The sequence below is a fragment of the Protopterus annectens genome, chromosome 1.part0, assembly GCF_019279795.1.
Source record: "Protopterus annectens isolate FY-2018-M chromosome 1.part0, PAN1.0, whole genome shotgun sequence".
Classification (NCBI taxonomy): Eukaryota; Metazoa; Chordata; order Ceratodontiformes; family Protopteridae; genus Protopterus; species Protopterus annectens.
Genome location: NC_056725.1, coordinates 553,584,720 through 553,610,985, shown reverse-complemented (window position 1 = coordinate 553,610,985; position 26,266 = coordinate 553,584,720). Strand labels below are relative to the sequence as shown.

At 39.4% G+C, this 26,266-nt stretch overlaps 1 protein-coding gene across 1 annotated transcript in view; it reads right to left on the bottom strand.

Moving 5' to 3' along the window:
- CENPF (centromere protein F) overlaps positions 1–22,250 on the bottom strand; it is a 1,545,100-nt gene extending 1,522,850 nt beyond the window's left edge. The window contains exon 1 of the mRNA XM_044061312.1: positions 22,140–22,250. The gene's annotated coding sequence lies outside the window, so the exon portion shown is untranslated. The remainder of the gene's footprint in view (positions 1–22,139) is intronic.
- Between the last annotated feature and the right edge of the window lie 4,016 nt (positions 22,251–26,266).

The following is a 26,266-nucleotide window of genomic DNA, read 5'->3' as shown; positions in this document are numbered from 1 at the left end:
CATTTAACTATAGAAGGCACAGCCTTTATATATCTTTAGTACTTAAGTAAATCAACACTAATTACTCAACTCAATTACATAAATCAATTTACATGATTAAACAACTAATCCATTTTATTTGAGTTAAAAATACTTAAAAAATTAAAATAACTCAGAGAATTACTGTCCTTCATTAAGTTTGACTTTATGACTCGAGTTATTTTACGTTTTACCTATGTGCTTTATTAAAAACATTAAAACCTCTATTCCTATCAATGAAGTCATTATTTTTTATTACTGGTAGTTCATCTTCATGCCAATAGATGGTACTACTACACCATTTTACATATTCATTCCATTGAGTTCTTTAAAACCTACAATAAATAAAACCTATAGCATACTAAAATGAATTAGATGAATGTGAACTCAATTATAAATTCTTTATATATACAGGTCTCTGATAATAAAATGTTCATGATATATACTATAATAATAATACTACAGTAAAGGATTTTTTCTTAGAGTTTCCTCTATATTGCTAAGAATAAACCTGCGTTTCAATTATTGTTCACAGTTTAGTCTAATACTACACTGAAAACCCATCATTTATTAACTAAAGTGTCTCAGTGCTTTGATCTCATTTTCTTTAAGAAAATTCCCTCTTAGTCTATTATTACATATACTGATGTCATAAACATAGTAACATAATGCCTAGGTCTCATCATGTATTAGCTAAGGTATCTCAGTGCTTTAACCTTCTTTTTTTCAAAAAAGGTTGTATGCCCACTTTATCATTTAAGCCAGGAGGATGGTCTGACCTACATCTTATAATCCATTTAGATTCCTGTTCCAGTGTATAATTCTCAAGGTCCCCTCCTCTCATGGTTTTAGTTACCGTTTGCATAACAAAAAAACTGAAAGTGTGTATACTACCCTTCATTTTATTGTGTTTAGCCAATGCATTTTTCTCATCTCCTATTCTTATACCATACATATGTTCTCTTATACGTTCTCTCAGTTGTCTATTGGTTTTACCTATGTAGAACGCTTCACATGAACTACACTGGGCTAAGTATATCACATTTTCTGTCCTGCAAGTGGTGCCCGTCTGGAAATTATATTCTTTCCCAGTGACTGGTGATTTGAACAACATGTCAGTGTTAATAAAGCAGCATTGTTTGCAACTATTACAGGGAATTGTATTTACTGTATATGTCACATGGGTGTTATGGTTCTTATGACACAGTGTTCTTTTTATGTTAGGTTTATTTCTATAACAGAATTTTGGTACATCCCCAACTAACATACTTATCTCATTCTCTAACCCTAAAACATGCCAATGTTTACTTATCATGTCTTTCACTTCTTTGACATCTTTAGTATAATAAATAGTAACAGGGAGATTATCAAATTCTAACTTATTGTTACTATCTTCTCTTACAACATTTTCCCAGTCCATAAAATATGGACGTGCTCTAGTTCCCCTCATTTCATATACTTCATTTATTGTCTTAGCTATATCTTCTTCTCTGTATAATCTATCCATAAATTTCTGTTTCAACCCTTCTATTTCTTCTTCAAGCCCTATTGCTGTTGGGTTTAACCGGGACGCTCTCATGATCTGTCCCTTTATGATGTTATCGAAGATATGTTTAGGGTGCATACTCTCTCTATGTAAAAGTGTATTCTTATAACATTTTTTCCTATGAATAGATGTATTTACTATCCCATTAGGAAGTTTTATAACATTTACATCTAAATAAGGAATGTAATCCTTGGAATAATTCATAGTAAATTTCAAGAAACTAGTAAGATTATTTATTTCTGTCTCAAATTCTAATAATGTGTCTTCACTCCCTTTCCACACCAAGAAAAGGTCATCTACAAATCTTTTATAAAATGAGACATTTTGTCTATAGCTTAGTAGTGGGAACAAACATTCTTTCTCCCATTCAGCCATAACTATGTTGGCGTAGCTATTGGCACAAGAAGTGCCCATAGCTACGCCATCATTTTGCAAGTAGATATCTTCTTCAAAGAGGAAAATATTATTTTCTAGTATAATTTCTAGAAATAATGTTAACAAATCAATAAATTGGGGGTCCATATCTGTATACTTCTTCAAATAATTTTGTGTACTTTCAATACCTGTAGAGTTCGGTATCACTGTGAACAGGCTCTTCACGTCTAAAGTGACCAATATATACTCAAAACCTTCTTCTGTTTTAGACAAATATTCATATAAGTCTAATAAAAACTGTTTACTGTCTTTTAAAATATTCATATTTTGTTCTACTACTGTTCTTAAGTGATGTTCCACAAAAAGTGAGAAAGGTTCCGTCAACCACCCTTGTCCAGAGACTATTGGTCTCATAGGGGGATTTTTAAGTCCTTTATGCACTTTGGGTAGTCCTTTTAAAATCGGGAGCAGCGGGTAATTAACTTTGAGAAACTTAAAGAAATCTTTCTTTATCAATTTGCTTCTAAATAAATCATCTATTGTGTCATAGACTCTAAATATTTTATTTATTACATCATTAATGTCTAATCTAGTATAACACCCTTCACTATTTAACATAGTTTTCATGTTACTTGAATAGTGTTCATAGTCCATAATCACTATTGGTCCACCTTTATCTGCAGGTACTATAATAATACTCCTATCATTCTTAAGGTCTTGTAATGCTTTCCTTTGCATCCATGTTAAGTTATTCTTGTATTTCCTCACATTCCTTTCAGAATTGTGGGCATGTACGTCATTTTCTACTAATCTCGAAAATGTATCTAACACTGGATGTAATAAGGGAACATAGGTGCTAGGAGATTTAAACTTATTGACCACTATCTTTGTCAGTCAAACCAAAATCTAATTTGAGTTGTATATTCTGACAAACATTTTCACATCAATGATAGTTTCAGCACTGTCACTTAACCTACTAGGTATAAAGGATAAACCTTTATTTAATACTTGTACCTCATAGGAACTTAATGATTAAGGATTCTTTTTCATTGTCCACATCTTTTTCAAGGTGGGACCCACCTGACTTGTTTCTCCTAATTTTCTTTTTTGTCTCCCCCTGCTCAATGATCGTGATCTCCCTCTGAGTTTGTATGTCTGTATGGGGAAAGGGACCTCACGTGTGATGATGTTAGTATCCTTCTCTTTACTATTCTCAATAGAAACAATTTTCTTCTTGACTCCTGCCATCTGACCATTCTTTGTATTTATGGTGTTTACAATCCCCATAACATTTGTACTACAACCATGGTCACCATTCTTCCCTTTAGTGTGTAAAATGGTGGGGTACAAGTTAACATTTTTATCTGTTTCAACAATATTACTGTCATTCAGGGTGATCGTTGTCACAACATCACTATTAACAATTTCTACTTCATCCGTTACAGTATTAATATTAGCAGTATTTTTCATTACAGTTTTTACATTTCTGACATCAGTTCTGGTAATGTCCATGTTATCATTAGTCACTGTCATGTCATGCTTGTCATTTATAGCCGTCCTTGGCCAGGTGAAGACCTGTCCATTTCTAAAATCGGCTACGTCTCTCTCAATTTTGGTCTTTTTCTGGTTCAGCAATCTTTTCTCATATAGCATAACATTGTCCATTAACCTATCTAGCCCCATGTTGGTTTTACAGTTAGTGTACTTCGATATAATTGTTGCATGTCTTTCATTAACTCTTTGTCTCAACAGTTCTTCTTCTGGTTTATGAAAATCTATTAAAAGCTTCATATAATTGAAGCTTAGTTCCATATTAAGCTTTTGCCACTTCAATAACAAATCAGGAAAGAGGTTACCTGTTGTAGGCATTTTGAGGACTCGAAGTCCTCCCGGTATAATGTTCTTCTTTATACACGCTTCAAAGTGCTGCCGTTGCAGCTGTAGCCTCTTTAATTTCAGAAAGTCACTTTCTAATGTATCCAACTCCTCAGCCAAACACAACAGTTCTTCAGCGTTGCCTTCCCCTGTATCTTTTTCACCATTCGGTTCGAAGAACAACAGTGCATTCTCATCTCCGGACACACAGTTCTTAAATTTGGTTAGTAACTGTCCATTAATAGTATTCACGTTAGCGTTCGGAGTATACGCTAACTCAATTTCATCATTATCAACAAAACAAGCCATGCTCTCAACGTGGAACAAGCTAAAAAAGAAACTAAAACACAATAGCGTGAGCGTTCCACTAGAGAGCGCGTTCCTGCTTAAAAGCACGTAAATACAAAAACCAACCTCCGTGCAGGAACGCTGACTGTCTGAACCGACAGCCACACTCTAATTCAGTTCGTACACAAGGTTTAACTGGTCCGGTTCAAAAGAAAGTTACTAAAACGCCAGTGCCAGGCTTCCAGCAATTCTGGAAACAAAACACTGCTTCAGCTTCAGCTTAGCTGTCAGCCTCTCAGGACATCCAACGTGTAGAATAAAAACAATAGCTCCAACTTTCAGTATAAAAGGGAAACGTTCTTTATTCACAGCACAGGTTTTTGTATTTACGTGCTTTTAAGCAGGAACGCGCGCTCTAGTGGAACGCTCACGCAGTTGTGTTTTAGTTTCTTTTTTAGCTTGTTCCACGTTGAGAGCATGGCTTGTTTTGTTGATAATGATGAAATTGAGTTAGCGTATACTCCGAACGCTAACGTGAATACTATTAATGGACAGTTACTAACCAAATTTAAGAACTGTGTGTCCGGAGATGAGAATGCACTGTTGTTCTTCGAACCGAATGGTGAAAAAGATACAGGGGAAGACAACGCTGAAGAACTGTTGTGTTTGGCTGAGGAGTTGGATACATTAGAAAGTGACTTTCTGAAATTAAAGAGGCTACAGCTGCAACGGCAGCACTTTGAAGCGTGTATAAAGAAGAACATTATACCGAGAGGACTTCGAGTCCTCAAAATGCCTGCAACAGGTAACCTCTTTCCTGATTTGTTATTGAAGTGGCAAAAGCTTAATATGGAACTAAGCTTCAATTATATGAAGCTTTTAATAGATTTTCATAAACCAGAAGAAGAACTGTTGAGACAAAGAGTTAATGAAAGACATGCAACAATTATATCGAAGTACACTAACTGTAAAACCAACATGGGGCTAGATAGGTTAATGGACAATGTTATGCTATATGAGAAAAGATTGCTGAACCAGAAAAAGACCAAAATTGAGAGAGACGTAGCCGATTTTAGAAATGGACAGGTCTTCACCTGGCCAAGGACGGCTATAAATGACAAGCATGACATGACAGTGACTAATGATAACATGGACATTACCAGAACTGATGTCAGAAATGTAAAAACTGTAATGAAAAATACTGCTAATATTAATACTGTAGTAGAAATTGTTAATAGTGATGTTGTGACAACGATCACCCTGAATGACAGTAATATTGTTGAAACAGATAAAAATGTTAACTTGTACCCCACCATTTTACACACTAAAGGGAAGAATGGTGACCATGGTTGTAGTACAAATGTTATGGGGATTGTAAACACCATAAATACAAAGAATGGTCAGATGGCAGGAGTCAAGAAGAAAATTGTTTCTATTGAGAATAGTAAAGAGAAGGATACTAACATCATCACACGTGAGGTCTCTTTCCCCACACAGACATACAAACTCAGAGGGAGATCACGATCATTGAGCAGGGGGAGACAAAAAAGAAAATTAGGAGAAACAAGTCAGGTGGGTCCCACCTTGAAAAAGATGTGGACAATGAAAAAGAATCCTTAATCATGAATATGTCACATCGAATTTTAAGTTCCTATGAGGTACAAGTATTAAATAAAGGTTTATCCTTTATACCTAGTAGGTTAAGTGACAGTGCTGAAACTATCATTGATGTGAAAGTGTTTGTCAGAAATATACAACTCAAATTAGATTTTGGTTTGACTGACAAAGATAGAGTGGTCAATAAGTTTAAATCTCCTAGCACCTATGTTCCCTTATTACATCCAGTGTTAGATACATTTTCGAGATTAGTAGAAAATGACGTACATGCCCACAATTCTGAAAGGAATGTGCGGAAATACAAGAATAACTTAACATGGATGCAAAGGAAAGCATTACAAGACCTTAAGAATGATAGGAGTATTATTATAGTACCTGCAGATAAAGGTGGACCAATAGTGATTATGGACTATGAACACTATTCAAGTAACATGAAAACTATGTTAAATAGTGAAGGGTGTTATACTAGATTAGACATTAATGATGTAATAAATAAAATATTTAGAGTCTATGACACAATAGATGATTTATTTAGAAGCAAATTGATAAAGAAAGATTTCTTTAAGTTTCTCAAAGTTAATTACCCGCTGCTCCCGATTTTAAAAGGACTACCCAAAGTGCATAAAGGACTTAAAAATCCCCCTATGAGACCAATAGTCTCTGGACAAGGGTGGTTGACGGAACCTCTCTCACTTTTTGTGGAACATCACTTAAGAACAGTAGTAGAACAAAATATGAATATTTTAAAAGACAGTAAACAGTTATTAGACTTATATGAATATTTGTCTAAAACAGAAGAAGGTTTTGAGTATATATTGGTCACTTTAGACGTGAAGAGCCTGTTCACAGTGATACCGAACTCTACAGGTATTGAAAGTACACAAAATTATTTGAAGAAGTATACAGATATGGACCCCCAATTTATTGATTTGTTAACATTATTTCTAGAAATTATACTAGAAAATATTTTCCTCTTTGAAGAAGATATCTACTTGCAAAATGATGGCGTAGCTATGGGCACTTCTTGTGCCAATAGCTACGCCAACATAGTTATGGCTGAATGGGAGAAAGAATGTTTGTTCCCACTACTAAGCTATAGACAAAATGTCTCATTTTATAAAAGATTTGTAGATGACCTTTTCTTGGTGTGGAAAGGGAGTGAAGACACATTATTAGAATTTGAGACAGAAATAAATAATCTTACTAGTTTCTTGAAATTTACTATGAATTATTCCAAGGATTACATTCCTTATTTAGATGTAAATGTTATAAAACTTCCTAATGGGATAGTAAATACATCTATTCATAGGAAAAAATGTTATAAGAATACACTTTTACATAGAGAGAGTATGCGCCCTAAACATATCTTCGATAACATCATAAAGGGACAGATCATGAGAGCGTCCCGGTTAAACCCAACAGCAATAGGGCTTGAAGAAGAAATAGAAGGGTTGAAACAGAAATTTATGGATAGATTATACAGAGAAGAAGATATAGCTAAGACAATAAATGAAGTATATGAAATGAGGGGAACTAGAGCACGTCCATATTTTATGGACTGGGAAAATGTTGTAAGAGAAGATAGTAACAATAAGTTAGAATTTGATAATCTCCCTGTTACTATTTATTATACTAAAGATGTCAAAGAAGTGAAAGACATAAGTAAACATTGGCATGTTTTAGGGTTAGAGAATGAGATAAGTATGTTAGTTGGGGATGTACCAAAATTCTGTTATAGAAATAAACCTAACATAAAAAGAACACTGTGTCATAAGAACCATAACACCCATGTGACATATGCAGTAAATACAATTCCCTGTAATAGTTGCAAACAATGCTGCTTTATTAACACTGACACGTTGTTCAAATCACCAGTCACTGGGAAAGAATATAATTTCCAGACGGGCACCACTTGCAGGACAGAAAATGTGATATACTTAGCCCAGTGTAGTTCATGTGAAGCGTTCTACATAGGTAAAACCAATAGACAACTGAGAGAACGTATAAGAGAACATATGTATGGTATAAGAATAGGAGATGAGAAAAATGCATTGGCTAAACACAATAAAATGAAGGGTAGTATACACACTTTCAGTTTTTTTGTTATGCAAACGGTAACTAAAACCATGAGAGGAGGGGACCTTGAGAATTATACACTGGAATAGGAATCTAAATGGATTATAAGATGTAGGTCAGACCATCCTCCTGGCTTAAATGATAAAGTGGGCATACAACCTTTTTTGAAAAAAAGAAGGTTAAAGCACTGAGATACCTTAGCTAATACATGATGAGACATAGGCATTATGTTACTATGTTTATGACATCAGTATATGTAATAATAGACTAAGATGGAATTTTCTTAAAGAAAATGAGATCAAAGCACTGAGACACTTTAGTTAATAAATGATGGGTTTTCAGTGTAGTATTAGACTAAACTGTGAACAATAATTGAAACGCAAGTTTATTCTTAGCAATATAGAGGAAACTCTAAGAAAAAATCCTTTACTGTAGTATTATTATTATATTATATATCATGAACATTTTATTATCACAGAGACCTGTATATATAAAGAATTTATAATTGAGTTCACATTCATCTAATTCATTTTAGTATGCTATAGGTTTTATTTATTGTAAGTTTTAAAGAACTCAATGGAATGAATATGTAAAATGGTGTAGTACTACCATCTATTGGCATGAAGATGAACTACCAGTAATAAAAAATAATGACTTCATTGATAGGAATAGAGGTTTTAATGTTTTTAATAAAGCACATAGGTAAAACGTAAAATAACTCTAGAGTCATAAAGTCAAACTTAATGAAGGACAGTAATTCTCTATGAGTTATTTTAGTTTTTTAAGTATTTTTAACTCAAATAAAATGGATTAGTTGTTTAATCATGTAAATTGATTTATGTAATTGAGTTGAGTAATTAGTGTTGATTTACTTAAGTACTAAAGATATATAAAGGCTGTGCCTTCTATAGTTAAATGTACAGTCTGAGGAAGCCCTTTTCAGGGTGAAAGCGCTTACTGATATGAAACTGCTGTGAATAAAGAACGTTCCCTTTTATACTGAAAGTTGGAGCTATTGTTTTTATTCTACACGTTGGATGTCCTGAGAGGCTGACAGCTAAGCTGAAGCTGAAGCAGTGTTTTGTTTCCAGAATTGCTGGAAGCCTGGCACTGGCGTTTTAGTAACTTTCTTTTGAACCGGACCAGTTAAACCTTGTGTACGAACTGAATTAGAGTGTGGCTGTCGGTTCAGACAGTCAGCGTTCCTGCACGGAGGTTGGTTTTTGTATTTACGTGCTTTTAAGCAGGAACGCGCTCTCTAGTGGAACGCTCACGCTGTTGTGTTTTAATTCAACAGCATCTTTATTTTTTGGAAACATGACAAAATAAAATACTAGGGATACGAGAGTCTGCCATGTCAGCTACAAACATGGGAATGGAAAAATACAGGACAAGCCTGCAATACTGGATTTGGATAGTAGAAAATATCAAACTAGAAGTCCACCATTCAAAAAGTAGAAACGTAGTTTATTAAAGCTTTTGAGTAAAACCCTTCAGTGTAAGAACATAAAAATGCAGCAAAAGCTCACATTATATAAAGAAAGCACAGTCAATCATTCCACATAATTGATAAAAACCAAAAAACATTTAATCAATGATGTGAAATGATTGGCTGTGCTTTCTTTATATAATGCGAGCTTTTGCTGCATTTTTTTATGTTTCTTACACTGAAAAGTTTTACTCGAAAGCTTTGTATTTTAATAAAAGACATTTCTACTTTTTGAACACTGGACTTCTAGTTTGGCGTTTTGTGCTTTGCATTTTTTACTCTGAAGTCCTTCACCTAATTGGGAGGTCTGTTTTGGAAGGCTGTGGAGAGGAAGATAAATTGGTTTTGTATGAAAGGCCAGTCATTTTTTGATCAGCTAGGTGACTCCCCTGTTCTGGGCCAGTAATCAAGGAGATGTAATCCTCACCACTGACACTAGAGAGGGACGTTCACTTGGATCAGATAGATGCACACAGTATTTCTAGATGCAGCTCTCTGCACCAAGCACAATTTCCCATGAGAGCACATAGTGAACACACTCAGTCCAGGGTCTGGGTTCCCTCCCCCTCTCTCCAGGCCCCCCAATAAGACTCCCCACTGACATAGCTGGAGAGTGAGTCCTGAGCAAAGTGTTCCGAGGCTCTTGCCACCCCCATAGTGCCTTTTTTAGGCAAGGCTCAAATTCTAAACATATCACCCTAGAAAACAAAAATGGGAAGAAACTAAGGGTAATGCTGCTCAATGCCAGAAGTCTAAATCTAAATCTCAAAATGCACGCACTCGAGACCCTTCTCAGTATGGAGAACATAGATGTCTGTGCTGTGACTGAAACCTGGTTCAAGGCTCCTGAGAGCACCCCGGCACTATCAGGTTTTACCTCATATCATGCGTTCCGGCCCCAAAACCCGGACCACACCACAAAAGGAGGGGGTGTATCCATATTCATCAAGGATACCCACACCTCCAGGTTGGTGGCAACGCACGAAGCATCGGAAACCATCCAGGTGCAATTAACCATAGGCAAAACTGCTCTACAATTTGTAGCATGCTACAGGCCACCCTCTCAAACTCAGGAACCCCACACAGCCTTCCTGAAGACACTGGAGGGTATAAATGCATCTCCAAACACCATTATATTGGGCGACTTCAACTACCCGAATATAGACTGGGAACATTACTCAAGCCCAAACTTTCTAGCCCAAAGGTTCCTGGAGTTCATAAATTCAAATGCCATGGAACAACTAGTCACCATTCCCACAAGAGGAGAAAATATACTAGATCTCATCATCACAAACATGGGGACAAAATGCTCCACACCGGAAGTATATCCCTCATTGGTGAGATCAGATCATAAACTAATCTCACTGGATATCCACATCCCGCCACCACCCCAAACAAAAAAGACCACAGTGAAGAACTTCTCTAAAGCAAACTTCACACTACTCAAGACTGGTGTGGTATCCTTCAAGGCCCCCGAGCCAGTGGAAACCACAACCCAAGCTGCGGAAGCCCTTACAAATGCCTTCTATGAACACCTCCAGGACTGCATGGATCAGGCAATCCCTAATAAAACCAAGACTCTTTCCACCAAGGGCAAACGTCCAGTCTGGTGGACCCCAGCCATAAACAAACTTTACAATAAGAGGAGAAAGCTGTTATATGATAGAGCAAAATCCATAAAAGAGAAGACACCTTTGATCATTATTAGTAAAAAATACGAGCACTCATAAAATCATCCAAGGCCAACTTTGAGAAAAAATTGCCATAGATTCAAAAGACAATCATAAGGTCTTCTTCAGCTATGTTAGAAACCTGGGTGGAAATTCCCAGATATGCTCAGAATTAGTCCAAAATTATACAAAAATCACTGAACCCACAGACATTGCCAACATACTGGCAGACAGGTTCAGTGCAAACTTCACCCCCCTCTCCCCCCCAAAAGGAGAGATAACTATCCCAGCAGAGTGCAGCCTCCCAGACATCTCCAATGCGCAGGTGAAAGCTGCTCTCTCTAAAGCTAAAAATACAGCATCAATGGGACCGGATGGTGTCCCCGGCTGTGTGCTACACGAACTCAATGAGGAACTAAACCCGCACATAAGGCAGCTGTTTAATCTTAGCCTTACCACAGGATACGTGCCCAAGGAGTGGCGTATGGCAACTGTGGTCCCACTCCACAAAGGCGGTGCCTCTACGGACCCTGGTAATCACCGCCCCATAAGCTTAACAAGCCTGGTCTGCAAAGCTATGGAGAGGATCATAATGGAACTCATAAACAAAGACATAGGGGACTTGCAGACATTGGACCCGACCCAGTTTGGCTTTGTCAAGGGCAGATCATGCCTTTTGAACTTGGTCGACTTCTTCGAAACAGTCACCAAGGCCATTGATGAGGGAAAGGCAGTCCATACAGCCCACCTTGACCTTGCAAAAGCTTTCGACACAATACCCCACTCGGGTATTATAGAGAAACTTACCAGCTTAAATGTAAACCCATATGTCACAAGATGGGTTGCAAACTGGCTATAGGACAGAACCCACAGGGTTAGAGTAGCTGGCGCCATGTCAGACTCCAAGCCAGTCACAAGTGGTGTCCCACAGGGCTCAGTCCTTGGCCCCCTGTTGTTCAGCATCTACTTCTCAGAAGTACAGGCAAACATAGGAGGACCATGGCTGACAAAGTTTGCAGATGACTGCAAACTGGGAGCCATAGTGGAAAGTACATCGGACACAGATATCCTTCAGAGGGGTCTCACGGAAACTGATAGCTGGTGCCAGAGCCATGGCCTGAAGTTAAACAACAAAAAATGTATAGTCATACCCTTCGGGAAAAACAAGGTAACCCCAAGCTACCATATAGGTGGCAATCCACTAAGCACAGAAGAGGTTATCAGGGATCTGGGGACCCAGGTTGACAGTGGCCTTTCTTTTGACACTCACATTGCTAAAGTGGTTAGAAAAACCTTCTACATTGCCCACCTGATCATGAAGGGATTCACATCCAGATCAAGTGAGGTCATTGTTCCCCTGTACTCTTCACTTATCAGACCAATGATAAAGTACAATGCCCCATTCGGGATGTACCTCACCCGACACCTGCAGCAATTGGAGAGACCCCAAAAGTTCCTCACCAAAAGGATAAAGGGACTCCAAAATCTGTCATATGCTGCCAGACTGAAGAAACTCCAGCTCTATTCAGTCGCATACCGTCTGCTCAGAGGTGACCTGTGCCTGACATACAAGGCCATGTCCAACCTGGAATTAATGGACATGCTCCACCTCAAAAAATCCAAATCTACCAGATCCACTAGAGCAAGCGACTTAAACCTTAGCACGGATATATATAGGACATGCTGGAGGGATAGATTTGTCACCGAGAGACTTCCTATGGTGTGGAATAAAATCCCGGTCCATGTGAGGCAGAGCACCTCGCTGGCTCTGTTCAAGAGAAATCTTGACCGGTGGATAGGAGATCGTAGGTTTACCCCGGGAATCATCTCTGTGTCACTGCTGGACAGAGGCACAACAAACTAATGGGCACAGTATTTTTTAACATAAGGGGTGGCGTAAGCCACAAAACTCTGGGCTAGGCTTATAAATGCCTTAGGGCAGATAGCCTAGTATAAACCTATGAACCAAGCCAAGTCCTCCACCACCGTCTGTGTCCCTGCTCCAAGTAGTTGACACACACACACAGAGATTTGATGTTCTCAGACCACACACACACACACACACACACCTGGGAAAGGCTAGCAGAGATTTACTAGCTCTGCTATCTTTGCCCAGACTATAAGGTAGTTATACTGCTACCAGCCAACTACTCTAAGGCTCTTACAAGGATACCCAATTATACTGAGTAAAATTAATACCAATACAAATAGTAGACCAATACAGCAAGGCTTTTAGGAGCAGCCACAGTGTCAAATAAATACAAGTACTCTCAAATGTTAAAATGCTCAGTAAAAGACCAGCCACAATGAATTATTAATAAAAATGACTACACTAAATATTTACAATAAACACCAGAGTTTCAGCCACAGGAAATGGATGACTGATCTAAAGAATTACTGTTTTCTACTTATGTAATAAAGCAAAGCAAGGCAAGATGAAGTGGGCGAGTGGTCTTCCTTCTTTGTCAGGATTCAAAAACAGACTGCAATGAGACTCCTGTCTCATCTAATATTAAAACATCATTTCAGTGCTGGATTACAGAACATCACACACATCTGGTCATCTGACTTCTGGCTCCCATACTACCCCCTTTACTAGCAACTGAACCAGAATCTAGCACCTCTGTGTTACCATACACACAGATAGAGCTTTGCCAAGATGCGTTATAACATCTGGAAGCTATAAAACCATTTCAAGACTTCCACCCTTCCAGGGTAACAATTAGTTCATCCTTAAGGACAATACAGTAAGATTCCTAGTCCTGAGTTTCACAGACATTTCGTTTCCAGCTGCAATCAGAAGTACAAGATACAATATTTATGGCCTAAATCAAGTAATTTTATTTCAGACTATTTTTTAAGGTTATCTAGACTGAGATTAGCCTCTTCTCTTCCAGTATTCTCTATTACAATATATTCAACAGTTACAATACTTTTGTCTTCTGTCCAGCAAGACCCACTGTTGGTACATTCTTAAACACAAGCAGCTTTACAAATACATTTTCAACACAAGCACCTGTACAAATCAGTTTAATATAGAAATTACATTAATTTTTTTACAAAACTCCAGAAAGCTATGCTGGCATGTGTTGCACATACTCTGCCCTACTTCTCCTGGCATAGCTGGCAATACCTCAAATCGTCACAAGCTATGTAATAAGTTGTGGATGGCATACTTTATTTGGGAAGAGAAAATGACAATTAAATGGGATAATCTGACTCTCCCCTGTGAGGCAAGTAGGATTACAACACTCAGATTTGAATGCGGTATTTTAATGCCACATCGCAAGTGTGTATATATATATATATATATATATATATATATATATATATATATATATATATATATATTAATGGGAAAGTTGACAGGATAAAAGGATAAAAACATATTCGTATTTTGGATGGAAACTGTTAAAAGGAAGAAGAAATAAAATATTTCATAAATGCTAAAGCAATGCAGGACTGGATCAAGGAGAGTCTCAATACAGTTGCACACAGTAGTAAGAGCATGCAAATAAAGCAGAGAATAGCTTAAAGTATGGCAGGATACTAGCTAACGAACTGGCAACAGACATATCAGGAGAAACGTAACAGTGTTAGGGGGAGCTAAAAAGTATTTGACTTGCAGGTTAGGTATGGTCTGAAACAGCAAAGATTTATACACTACAGAGAATGACTGCTGGAATGAGAAATCGTGAGTGAATGACCAGTCTTGAGGGAAGTTTCTAGTGGTGCCAGTAATAGCCACTTTCATCAAAGTTAATAAATAATAATAAGTAGGACATACAAGATTTTGCATGCATGAATACGTGTGTTTGCACATCTGTCTATATAAAGCATACGCAAGCACTCACATGCACTTATAAAATGCGAAGAAACATACATTATATAATTCTAGTACATGTTATTTGGTTAAACTGTAATTTACATAGTTATACGTTCATCTTCACTACACTAGACTTTTTGCTCTATACTTTACGTAAGGATAATAAAGGCAAGGGTGTAGCCAGACAATCTTTGTACTCTAGAAAGTACAATTTTTTTCTGAATCCATTAGAAACATTGGGGCTTTATTAGGTCATGAGATATCTATAACCAAATAGATTAATGCTTCTAAAAGCATGTGTGTAGCTTGCTTACAGAGAGAATTACAAATCTAAAAACAATACCTCTAATAGTTTTTAACTGAGCAGCTGAAAATGTTACATGTTAAGTTTCAGGTGGGGTGGAGCAAAAGCTCAAGTGATATGACCATTTTTTTTTAAATGCCCAGTAGATGGGGGGAGCAATAAGCATCTATGAATACAAAGTAGAAATCTGAAGTTGTAAATCTTTATTCTTTACAGTTAGGACCTCGGTTCCATCCTCGGAACAGATACAGACGTTTCCCAGCTCACGCAAGCCAAAAACTCTCAGCTAAGAACATACCCACAACGCCCCTCTCCTAGATACTCCAGATCTCGTTTGCTGCGTTCCTAGTCAGACGTGTTAGCCATCTCTCTCTAAGCCAAGTAGTAATTTGTTTATGAGTTTTTCTTCTAAATTTCAAAATTTAGAGTCATGTTAGTCTTATCACTGTCGCCAAAACCTAGGCCTATTTTCTACCCTTTTTCTTGGTAATTTAACTTTTTTTTACCTTTTTTTGACTGTCCCTCTCTCCTGTCTTTGACAGGCTCCTTTTACTAGTGGTATTCCTTAACATAACTCCACTGCTATTTCTTCCTTAAATTTGTTTCTACAGGATAGTACTGTTTAATTTACCATGTCAGACTAAGTTGGGTTTTAAACAGTGTGACAAGTGTGGACGTAAGATGCCTAACTCAGATACACATGTTCGTTGTGTCTACTGTTTGGGCATGGATCATTTGAAAGATGATTGTGACATTTGTGCTAGTTTTTCTAATCTGACACTAGCAGAACACAAGAATAAACTTATTTTAAAAGGTTTACTCAATATACCTTTCTCGGAGGCTCTGGGTCAGAGGTCTCACCCCTCCTCAGACCAAAATATATAAGGAAAAACTGAGTCGCTCAGTTCCTGCATCTCTGTCAGTTACTGAACCAAGTCGGCTCCGTGCTTCACCGGCACCCTCGGCGCAGACCTCTTCAGCACCAGGATGTGTCCTCTCCCTCGGTGCTGACCACGGTATTCACTCCTATCTCAGTTCCAAACACAGTAACACAGACTTCGGTGCCATCTTTGGCTCTTACATCGGCTCCGATGACTGTTCAGGCCTCGGCTCCATCCCTGTCCACAGTGCCGACAGTCTCCTCTGCTCCATGGGCTCCAGTGACTGTACATGCCTCAGCACCATCCCCGTTCAGTGCCGACAGCTTCTTCAGCTCCATGGGCTTCGATGACTGTACATGCCTTGGCACCATCACCGGCCACGGTGCCGACAGTATCTTCGGCTCCAAAATCCAATTACCTGACAAGGACAAGATATTCTCCTACTTACGATCCTTTCTTGGGACAGAAGTTTAGTCCCTTTCTAGAAAAGACCAGATTCCCCTTCTGCAGCCTCTTTTAGATCCACCAGGAGTGTTTCTGAGCTAGATCTAGTGCGGGTTGTGGACCAGCTTCTGGTAGCTAGGGGATTGCCCATTCCAGCTAGACCTTCCGTCCCCCCTGGCTCGGAATCTTCCATCTCATCTTCCCCCACTTATCCTCCCCCAACACCAGCATCGGTACATACGGCCTCATCTCCAACAGCAGTACCTCCCCTGTCAGCACCCATCACCCATGCAGCATCAGCTACGAGCGGTGCTTGGATTGTCCTACCTTGGTACTTAATCAGGCACCTATTTTCTCACTGGCACCGTCTATGTCCACAGTTCCGACAGTTCTCTCGTCACCCAACTGGAACTGGGCTTGGGTGCACCTGCTGTACAGGTGATGGATAGGGCCCTTCACTCCGAAGGCTCGCAACCAGCCTCTAGGACACCAGTATCAGAACACCCTGTGAAGGGAACCCCTTGTCCCACTGGAGAGCCACCCTAGAAGAAATGGTGCAAGAGGAAGCACCACGACTCCCCAGAGGAATCACAGAAGACACTGATTGTGATGAAGGGGAAGGGTCCCCTCGTTCTCCCCCAGGCGACATTTCATTCGGAGACATTCTCAAAATCCTCAAACAGCGGGGGGAATGGAAGTCCTCTAACCCTTCTTCTGAGGAATCTGTGTTTCTGCAGGCCTTCCGTGCCCAGCCATCTATTTCCTGGGTGACCCCACCAGCAGATGATCTTGTTAAACTAATTGCTCAGCGTGCCTGGAAGGCCCCAGACAATGTAGAACCTGTCCCCCGGAGGCCGGACAAAATTTTATCTACATCTGAAGACCAGCCCCACTGGTCCAAGCAGCTAACAGTTGATTCTATGGTCGTGGTGGTGGCCACCAAGAGAGAACTGGCAGAAGATAGTTCCACTGTTCATCCTCCAAAATAGGGAATCCCAGACCATGGACAGACCAGGGAAGCAGACTTATGCTTCAGCAACCTTCACCATTCGGTCGCTGAATTATCTGGTGCACTTTACTCTCCTCCAAAGAGATCTAATTTCTGAAATGGCTTCCTCTTTGGTGGGGGTACTGCCTGATGAGGTGCATGACACTGTCGCCTCGCAGCTAGCTACCCTTGAATCCATCTCGAGCTCCTCAATGCATTTGATATCTCACCGCCGAGGGGGCAGCTCGAGCGGCTGCATCTGGTGTTGTTTTGAGAAGCAATGCTTGGATGGGGTTGTGTGATTTTGCAGGCTTTTAAATCTTAATTCGTTAACATGCCTGTCTATGAATCTGCACATTTTGGACCCAAGGTATGTGACACACTTGCACATAGTGAGAAAAATGAAAAGACATTGTCTGCTGTGTGCATATGTTTTTCCAACCCCCACAGACCCTACTCCAGGAACCAGAAGGGGGGAAAATATGGTTCAAGAAATCCCAAGGATCCTTTTGTGACACTCGTGGTGAGCAATCCCCCCGGGGCAGAGGAGGCTACTCATATGGAAGACGCCCCTTTCGGGGTAGAGGGGGTCCACGTAACCTGGGAGCCAGAGATTCTTTCTTCAGCAGACCCTACCAGCGCTCCTGAGCAGCTCCCTGATTGCTTTCCTCTGGAATCAGTCGGGGGTCATTTCACTTTGCATCTACCAGCCTGGCATCTTATTACTACAGATGCCTGGGTGCAGAGAATATCCAAAGGCTACAAAATACCTTTCGACCTAACTCCCAGACCCGTCACACGAATCCCCAATGTACCACCCAAATCAGAGGGGATTAGCAGTCTTAGAAAAACTGCTAAAAAAAAAAAAAAAAAAAAAAAAAGTCATCCAACCAGTCCTACCAGAATAGACAGGATCCGGGTTTTACTCAAGGTTCTTTTTAGTGCCAAAAAAGACAGGGGACTAGAGACCAATCCTGGATCTCAGCTTACTCAGCAAATTTATCAAACCTCAAAAATTCCAGATGGTCACAGTACAGTCCATTCTTCCCTTCCTAGGGAGGGACAATTGGATGTGTTCTATAGACTTACAGGTTGCGTACTACCACATAAAGATGGATCAACGCTTCCGGCTGGGAGCCAATCACTATCCGTTCAGGGCACTGCCATTCGGTCTCTCAACACCCCCCCCCCAGAGTGTTCACCAAATGTAGGTCAGTCAGTTGTGGTAGCCCATCTTCAACTGCAAGGATTTCAGGTGTTTATAGACGACTGTCTCCTTACCGCTACGACCAGGAATCTCCTAGTCCGCAGCCTCTCTTACACTCAAGATCTCACTCTCTGCTTAGGGATTACAATCAACAAAGACAAATCTCATGTCTCCAACGAAGACACTGGAATTTATTGGAGCGGTCTTCAACACAACATCCTGTCAAGCTTCTCTTCCCCCTCACAGGCTTTTGAAAATAAGACACCAAATTCAAGACCTTCTTCCTCACGCGTTTGTACCAGCACGTCTTGTACTGCAACTCTTGGACTCCATGGCAGCTGCCATTACTTTGGTACCACTGGCGAGACTGCGCATGATAATCCTGCAGTGGCTCCTCTCCGCACAATGGTCGTTGTTAACCTACCCACTCAACCACATGCTACACCTTACAAACTGTTGCAAGAAGGAAATGCTATGGTGGATGGAGCCACAAAAGAATCTTTGGTGTCGACCGTTCTGTCTTCCCCAACCCACGGCGACCACGGACGACTCTCTATTGGGGGGGGGGGACATTCCAGGGAAAGAATGTCCAAGGCACCTGGACCACCCTCGAGGCCAACTTGCACATAAATGTCTGGGAACTGAGGGTAGTTCTCTTAGCATTGCAAGCGTTCCATGCATCCCTGCCTTCGGGGACCATTGCAATTCAGTCAGACAACATGTCAGTCATGTGGTATATCAACAAGCAAGACGGAACCAGATCTTACCCAGTGTCAGGAAGCCATGAGGATTTGGCACTGGGCAATAGCTTCCAATCGCCTTCTTATAGCGGTGCACATTCCCAGGAGTTCCAACCTTATTGTGGACAATCCGAGCAGGAACATCCTGATGCCTCATGAATGGTCCCTCAATCCTGTAATAGCAACTCGGATCTTCCAACATTGGGGCAAGCCTTGCTGTGACCAGTTTGCTTCCCCCCTGAATTACAAATGCAGGAGCTATTTTGCCTTTATTCCCCATCAGGGGGAACCACCGAGGGACACTAACGCACGATTGGCCCCGGGTCTTCAGTATGCCCCCCCCCATTCCCCCTCAACCCAAAATTTCTCCAGAAAGCTCAGAAGTTGAAAAGCAAAGTGATTCTCATTGCTCTCTACTGGCCACGTCAAGTCTGGTTCCCTTTTCTATGGCCTCATCCGATTCGCAGCCCATGGATCCTGGATCATTCCAGTTCCTGTTATCCCATCCTCAGGGATTGATTCATCTGAACCTGCACAGTCTCAAGCTCACAGCCTGGTTCCTCCACTTCCAATGATTGTCAGACCATCTGACATCCCATCTCCTGTTCATGAAATTCTTATGGTCTCACACAAACCTTCCACTAGAAAGGTTTATTCTAGTAAATGGACTAGGTTTTCTATTTGGGCCAAAGACCAGAACTTAGACCCTTTCTCTATGCCTATTCAAAAGATTCTGCAATACCAGACTACTCTCCTGCATGCAGGAGCCTCAGCTTCAACGATCATTGTACATTTAGCAGTGATCGCCAATTTTCATAATGGTCTTGAAAACTCTTCAATTATGTCACACCTCCTATTCAAGACTTTTTTGAAGGGGGTATTACATGTTAAACCTCTGGTCAAGCCTCCCTTAGAACACTGGGACTAGACTCTAATGCTTCAATCTTTTACAGGCTCTCCCTTTGATTCATGCGATTTGAACTTTTTGTCTTGGAAAACCATACTTCTAATAGCACTCACCTCAGCGAGAAGAGTATCTGAGCGGCAGGCCTTGAGTGTCAAGAGTCCTTACTTGATCTTCCACACGGATAGGGTGTCCCGTCGTACTAACCCTTCCTTCTTGCCCAAGGTAATTTCTGTTTTTTCCATTAATCAATCTAGTGACCCGCCAGTTTTCTTCCCAGGGCATTCTAATAGAGGGGAGTACGTTTTGCACACCCTTGATGTGCACCGACAGCTTTGTTGTTATTTGGATAGGACTAAATCCCTTCAGGAAAACAGACCAATTGTCTGTAGCCTTTGCAGGATCCAGATTGGGTAAACCTGTTTCCAAAGTGACTTTATCTTCTTGGCTTAGAAACATCATTACCTTTATCTACCAACAGAATAAGCTACCCTTACCTTCCAGAAAAAAAGGCTCATTCTACCAGATCAATGGCTACCTGTGTAGCTTCTCATTCCAGAGCCTCTTTGGATGATATATGCGCAGCAGCCACGTGGGCAAGATCTCATACCTTCATATCCCATTACAAATTGGATTTGGCCTCCAGGGGACAAACATCTTTTGGTTCTATGGTGCTCAGAAATATCCTTCCTTAGGGCCACCCAGGACTCAAGCAGCTGGGGACTCGGTCCTAACTGTAAAGAATAAATAAAGATTTACAACTTCAGATAAAGAATTTATGTCTTACCATAACGTTCCATCTGAATTGTAGATCTTTATTCATTCTTTACTTCCCACCCTCCTTCCCCCCTGCTTGGACTCCTGGTGGACTTCGGGTACTTCTGGTTAGGGTATCTGCTCAGACAGAGCCTCCTACTTTTCCTATTACTACATCTTTACCTAGGGCAGGCAAACTCTAGCTGGAGTATCTAGGAGAGGGGCATTGTGAGTAGGTTCTTAGCTGAGAGTTTTTGGCTTGCACGAGCTGGAAAAAAGGCCATATCGGTTCCGAGGACAGAACAGAGGTCCTAACTGCAACGAATGAATAAAGATCTACAACTCAGATGGAACGTTATGGTAAGACATATTTTTTGCTGGCTACACCCCTGAAGCAAGTACATATTAAGAGATCAGCAAAAAATGGTCAGCTCAGCTCCCCAATCCAGAGTTAAAACGCCTGCCCTTCATATATTTAGACTATAAACTTGGCCACCTTAACCAAAGATAGTTAACCTGTTTTCCTAATACAAGGTAATAACCATCCATATAGAATCCTGACCCCACCCCTAGTAAAGTCAAGATCTTTTATTCTAAACACTGATTGCAGTTCTTCCTTCACACACACTAAAGTCATTATAGAGACATTATCCTTACATAAATCAATATTTATGGAATCACATGCATTGAAGCATAACCTACGCATACTTGCATACACATGTTGCTATGATTAAAACTCATTTATACTACCAATGAAAGACAGTTTTCAGAAAAATAACAGCACAAAAAAGAAAGACAAACTTAACACGTGTATTGTCCATTCAAAACGTGTATACATAATGCATCACCTGATTTGTATTATCCTGTAAAGAAATTAAGCAGAAATACTAAACGTACGATCTTGCAGTTATCTAAGTACAACTGTCACAGTTCAGAAACAGATCAAATACTATAACAACTAGCGAATCCTCGTTTCTTTTGCTTAAAATGCAGATGCAAAACATACTACAATACATAATAAAAAAAAGAGAACAACCACAGATTCAAATGCAACATTTTGCAGTCTTATAGATCAATAAATACATAAATGTCTAAAACAACGACATGGGTACAGCCGCAGATCATTGACACTTACCGCAATATACGTAGAGTACAACAGCACACTCCCAAAACCAATACGCAAAAAAAAGACTAAATAGAAACAAATAATACAGTTATCCCGACTCATTAATTCAAACTCCCCGCCATACCGCAAAAAACGAATCGCCTGTTACGGGCATACAGCAAGAGAGCGCGTGAACCAGGAAAACGTCATTTGCGTCAGTTAGGATTGGATAATCGAGTTCATATATTTCCGGTTTGATTAATAGTCAAGTTCAGATTTTGCTATCAACTTGAACTGTATTCTGGTGTATATGAAGCATTAGAAGTAAAAATAAAGGTTTACTAGTATTGTTGAAATTATATGTCAAAAGTACATGAATGTTCTTGTTTATGGTGGTGTGGAGGTGTCGCGCGATATACATAGTATTAGTTTGGAAAGCTTGTATCTATATTTAGTTCAGCATGGTGAAAGCATAGTAGTCAAACCTTGTTTCTCTGTGCGTGAATACCAATATATTAAATAACCGAACGTATTCTAAACAACTGTAGTTACGTGTCATGCAAAACTTGGTAGGAAAGGCTTCAACCATTAACCATTACGCCTTACCAATAATCACCCCGTGTGCTGGACTATGCCATACTTTTCTAGGAAGGCTAACCTGGTGAAGCCCGGGGTGGATTTATAAAATCAATCCAATTTTCCAGGATAGGTACTCGACGATAGTGTGCATCGGATTGCTTTATCTGTAGTGGCGGTCTCTTCCGGGGATGAAAGTAATGAACTTGTCTCTTCACCGTATTTTAATAATCTGCTGATGAAGGTTTAGGTTCTGGAAGGTGTGGCGTGGGACTTTTTGACTTCTGAAGCAAAGTACAAGAGATCCAGGATCACAGAAGGCAAGGCATAGAACTTGCCTGAGGATACACGATAATGAATAAGAGAGCGCTTCTTGTTTTTCTAGTAGTTTAGGATTGTAAACCAGTAATCTTCTTCATTAGGAACATCGGGGGGGGGGGGGTCTTATCTTTTAAATGTCTAGAGAGGTACATCTGGGTTGTTGTGTTCCTTGACTGGCCTGTAAAGTCCTGATTGTAAATGAACAATGACTTTAGTTTTGAATGACTAGTGTAAATTTTTGCGTAAGAGCTTTGTGATCAGGGTGAGATTTGACATTGACTCCCAGTTTGCAGTTATTCACAGATGTAATTAACCAGAGGTCTTGGTTCTTGGTCTGGAGATGGGAAAATAATATATTAAATAAAAGAGGCCCCAGCACTGAGCCCTGCAAAACACCACAGGTTACCTTCACACTGTCCATATGGGTTTTGTCTTTTAGTCAGTTTAGTATTCATCTTAATATGTAGGTATCTGTTTGTAATGCATTTAGTTTACTAACTATACTAGCATGAGGAATAGAGTCAGATGCCTTGCTCAGATCAAGGTATGTCATCTGGATGGTAAGACCACTGTCAACAGTTACCTTTTAAAGAGGTTCACCAGATTCATTTTTACAGGATCTGCAGTAATGAACTAACAAACTATAGACCCATTTCCATCCTTTCCCCTCTATCCAAACTGTTAAAAAAGTGCATACATATACAAGCGCTAAACTATCTAATCCATAATAATCTCCTTACACCCACTCAACATGGCTTTAGGCCAGCAAACAGTACAACAACCGCTCATCGCTTTTACAGATATAGTCAACAAAGCTAGAGACTCCAACCTATACACCTCTGTAGTACTATTAAATTTGTCAAAGGCCTTTAACACAGCCTCACATGACAAACTTTGTTAGCAACTATCATCTTTAGGTTGTTCGATACTCACCAAACTATAGTTTAACAGCTACCTATCCAATAGAGAACTCTATGTAAAGTGAAAAGGTTGCCTATCTCGATTCCAGACTAACAAACTGGTGTACCCCTCTTCTTCAGTATGTTAATCAATAATCTACACACTGCCTGCCATCACAGTGCATTAATCCAATGTGCTGACGATTTCACCATTATTTCCTCCTGTAACAACATACCAGACCTGTTGCAAATTAAATGCCTTTACCTCAATAGAACCATGGCTAAACGATGCACAGTTACTACTTAGCCCTAACAAAACTAAACTCGTACTGTTCACCCCTAAAACGTTCACATCTGAATTCAAAATCTATTCCCTAAACAAAACGCAGATTGAAATAGTAACAAGTGCTAAGCTACTATGTATCACTATAGACAGCAAACTCACATTTGACCAACACATACATAATGCTATTAAAAAAACTCATTTTAAATTAGGCTTACATTATAGGCACAAAAACTTTATGGATCCAAGCACGAAAATGACACTAGCAAACATCTACTTGATCCCCTCTTTACTTTTATTAGCACCCATTTTTACTAATCTACACGTGATGCTCAAAACCAAACTTCAGTCTTGTTACTACAAAATTACCAAATTTGCTACAGGCTTATCATACCACACCCACCATTGCAATGCTTCGAAACAGATAAACTGGCTAGAATTCCCCCACTATCTTGGCTTCTTACAACTCACAATTGCACAAAAACTAATAAACCTAATAGCTGTCCTGACATACATTCTGTTCTGCATACCCACATTCCCAGAAGAAATCTACACTCTGCTGACAGACAAATTTTACATGTACACAAGCCCAAATAAACAGTGAGCCAGTGTCTGTACTCCTGTAACATAGCTAAGCTATGGAACAATCTGCCTAACAATATTACCAGTATAGAGAACACAAAAAGTTCAAATTTGGACTAAAAAATTACCTTTTCAACTCATGGATCTGCCCATGCCTCACAACCAACACCTAACCCCAACTTCCATTTTCCTTGTCTATCTCCTCTCATCTGTCTTCCTACACTCCCAATCTCCTACTAACTTAATTCATCTCATCACCTTCTTATGTCTATCCCTCTCTTTCCACATCCCCGTCCCACTAATCATTTTTTCCACAATACAACACATCACACTATTTCCCTAACAACTTATCCTCACAACTAAACATCAATTTTACTTCTGCCTCTTTCACTTGTGCTGTTTTTTACTTAAGACTTACTTTTCCTGTCCACAACCTTTAAATGTTATGTGCTTTCCATTCCCTGTATTCCAACCTACTAATTATATTTTTGTAAAAATATATGTTATGAGACAGTAACTTTTTCTGTTTAATATTTAAATTAATTTGTACATTTTAAGGATCCTTTTATACTGTATGCATCTATCTAGTGCTATTTTTAATTTCTGACATTATATGCTTACTATTATTTTGATGTAATATGTATACTGTTATTGTCAATTTTGATCACTGCTGGAGCTTTTCTCCCCGGGCCCCCTCTGTAAAGGAGTTTTTGACCCAGACAGACTTTTCCAGTCACCAAATGTCAATAAATAATAAACAATAAATAAATACTTTACAAAAACAAACTACTATGAGTCTAGGCTGATAAGGATTTTTAATGTCACAATTTATTTTGTCAGTTATAATGTATTCCATAGCTTTGCAAATGAGACTCATCAGGCTGATGAGCATATAATTTCCAGGGTCTGTGGTGGTACCAACTTTAAGGAGTGGCATCACCACTGCTGTGCACCAAACCACTAAGAAAGTACCAGTTGCTAGGCTTAAGTTAAATAGTTTATAGAGTGCCCTTTACCTTGGAATGTTTAGTACTGTTTATCAAATTTCCCCCTATATTATCAGGTCCATGGCAAAAGAGTTTTTTGTTTTTTTTGACAGCACTTTTAGTACATATTTTTTAGTAATGATGGAAGGTTTGAGAGATTATGGGATTGAGGGCTTTGAAAACCATCTCTGGAGTGAAATTCAACTGAATTTGTTTGCTAGTTTATTGGCAAAAATCTACTCTGTTCAAGTTGGTAGTGTCATTTTGTACAATTTTGGTGCGGTATTGGATGTTGTTTCTTAGTTTCCTGATGCATTTAAAGAAGCATTTGTAATTGTTTTGGCCTTGGGTGCTAACCTAAGTTCATATGCTGCTTTAGTAGACTCAGTAATGTTTTTTTTTTTTTAATTTGTAGTCACATTTCTGTGACATTTAGTCACATTTCTGATATTCTTTTTGACCGGAGGGATGAGCTTTTTCTGTTATTGTAAATTGTATTTATATTAGTGG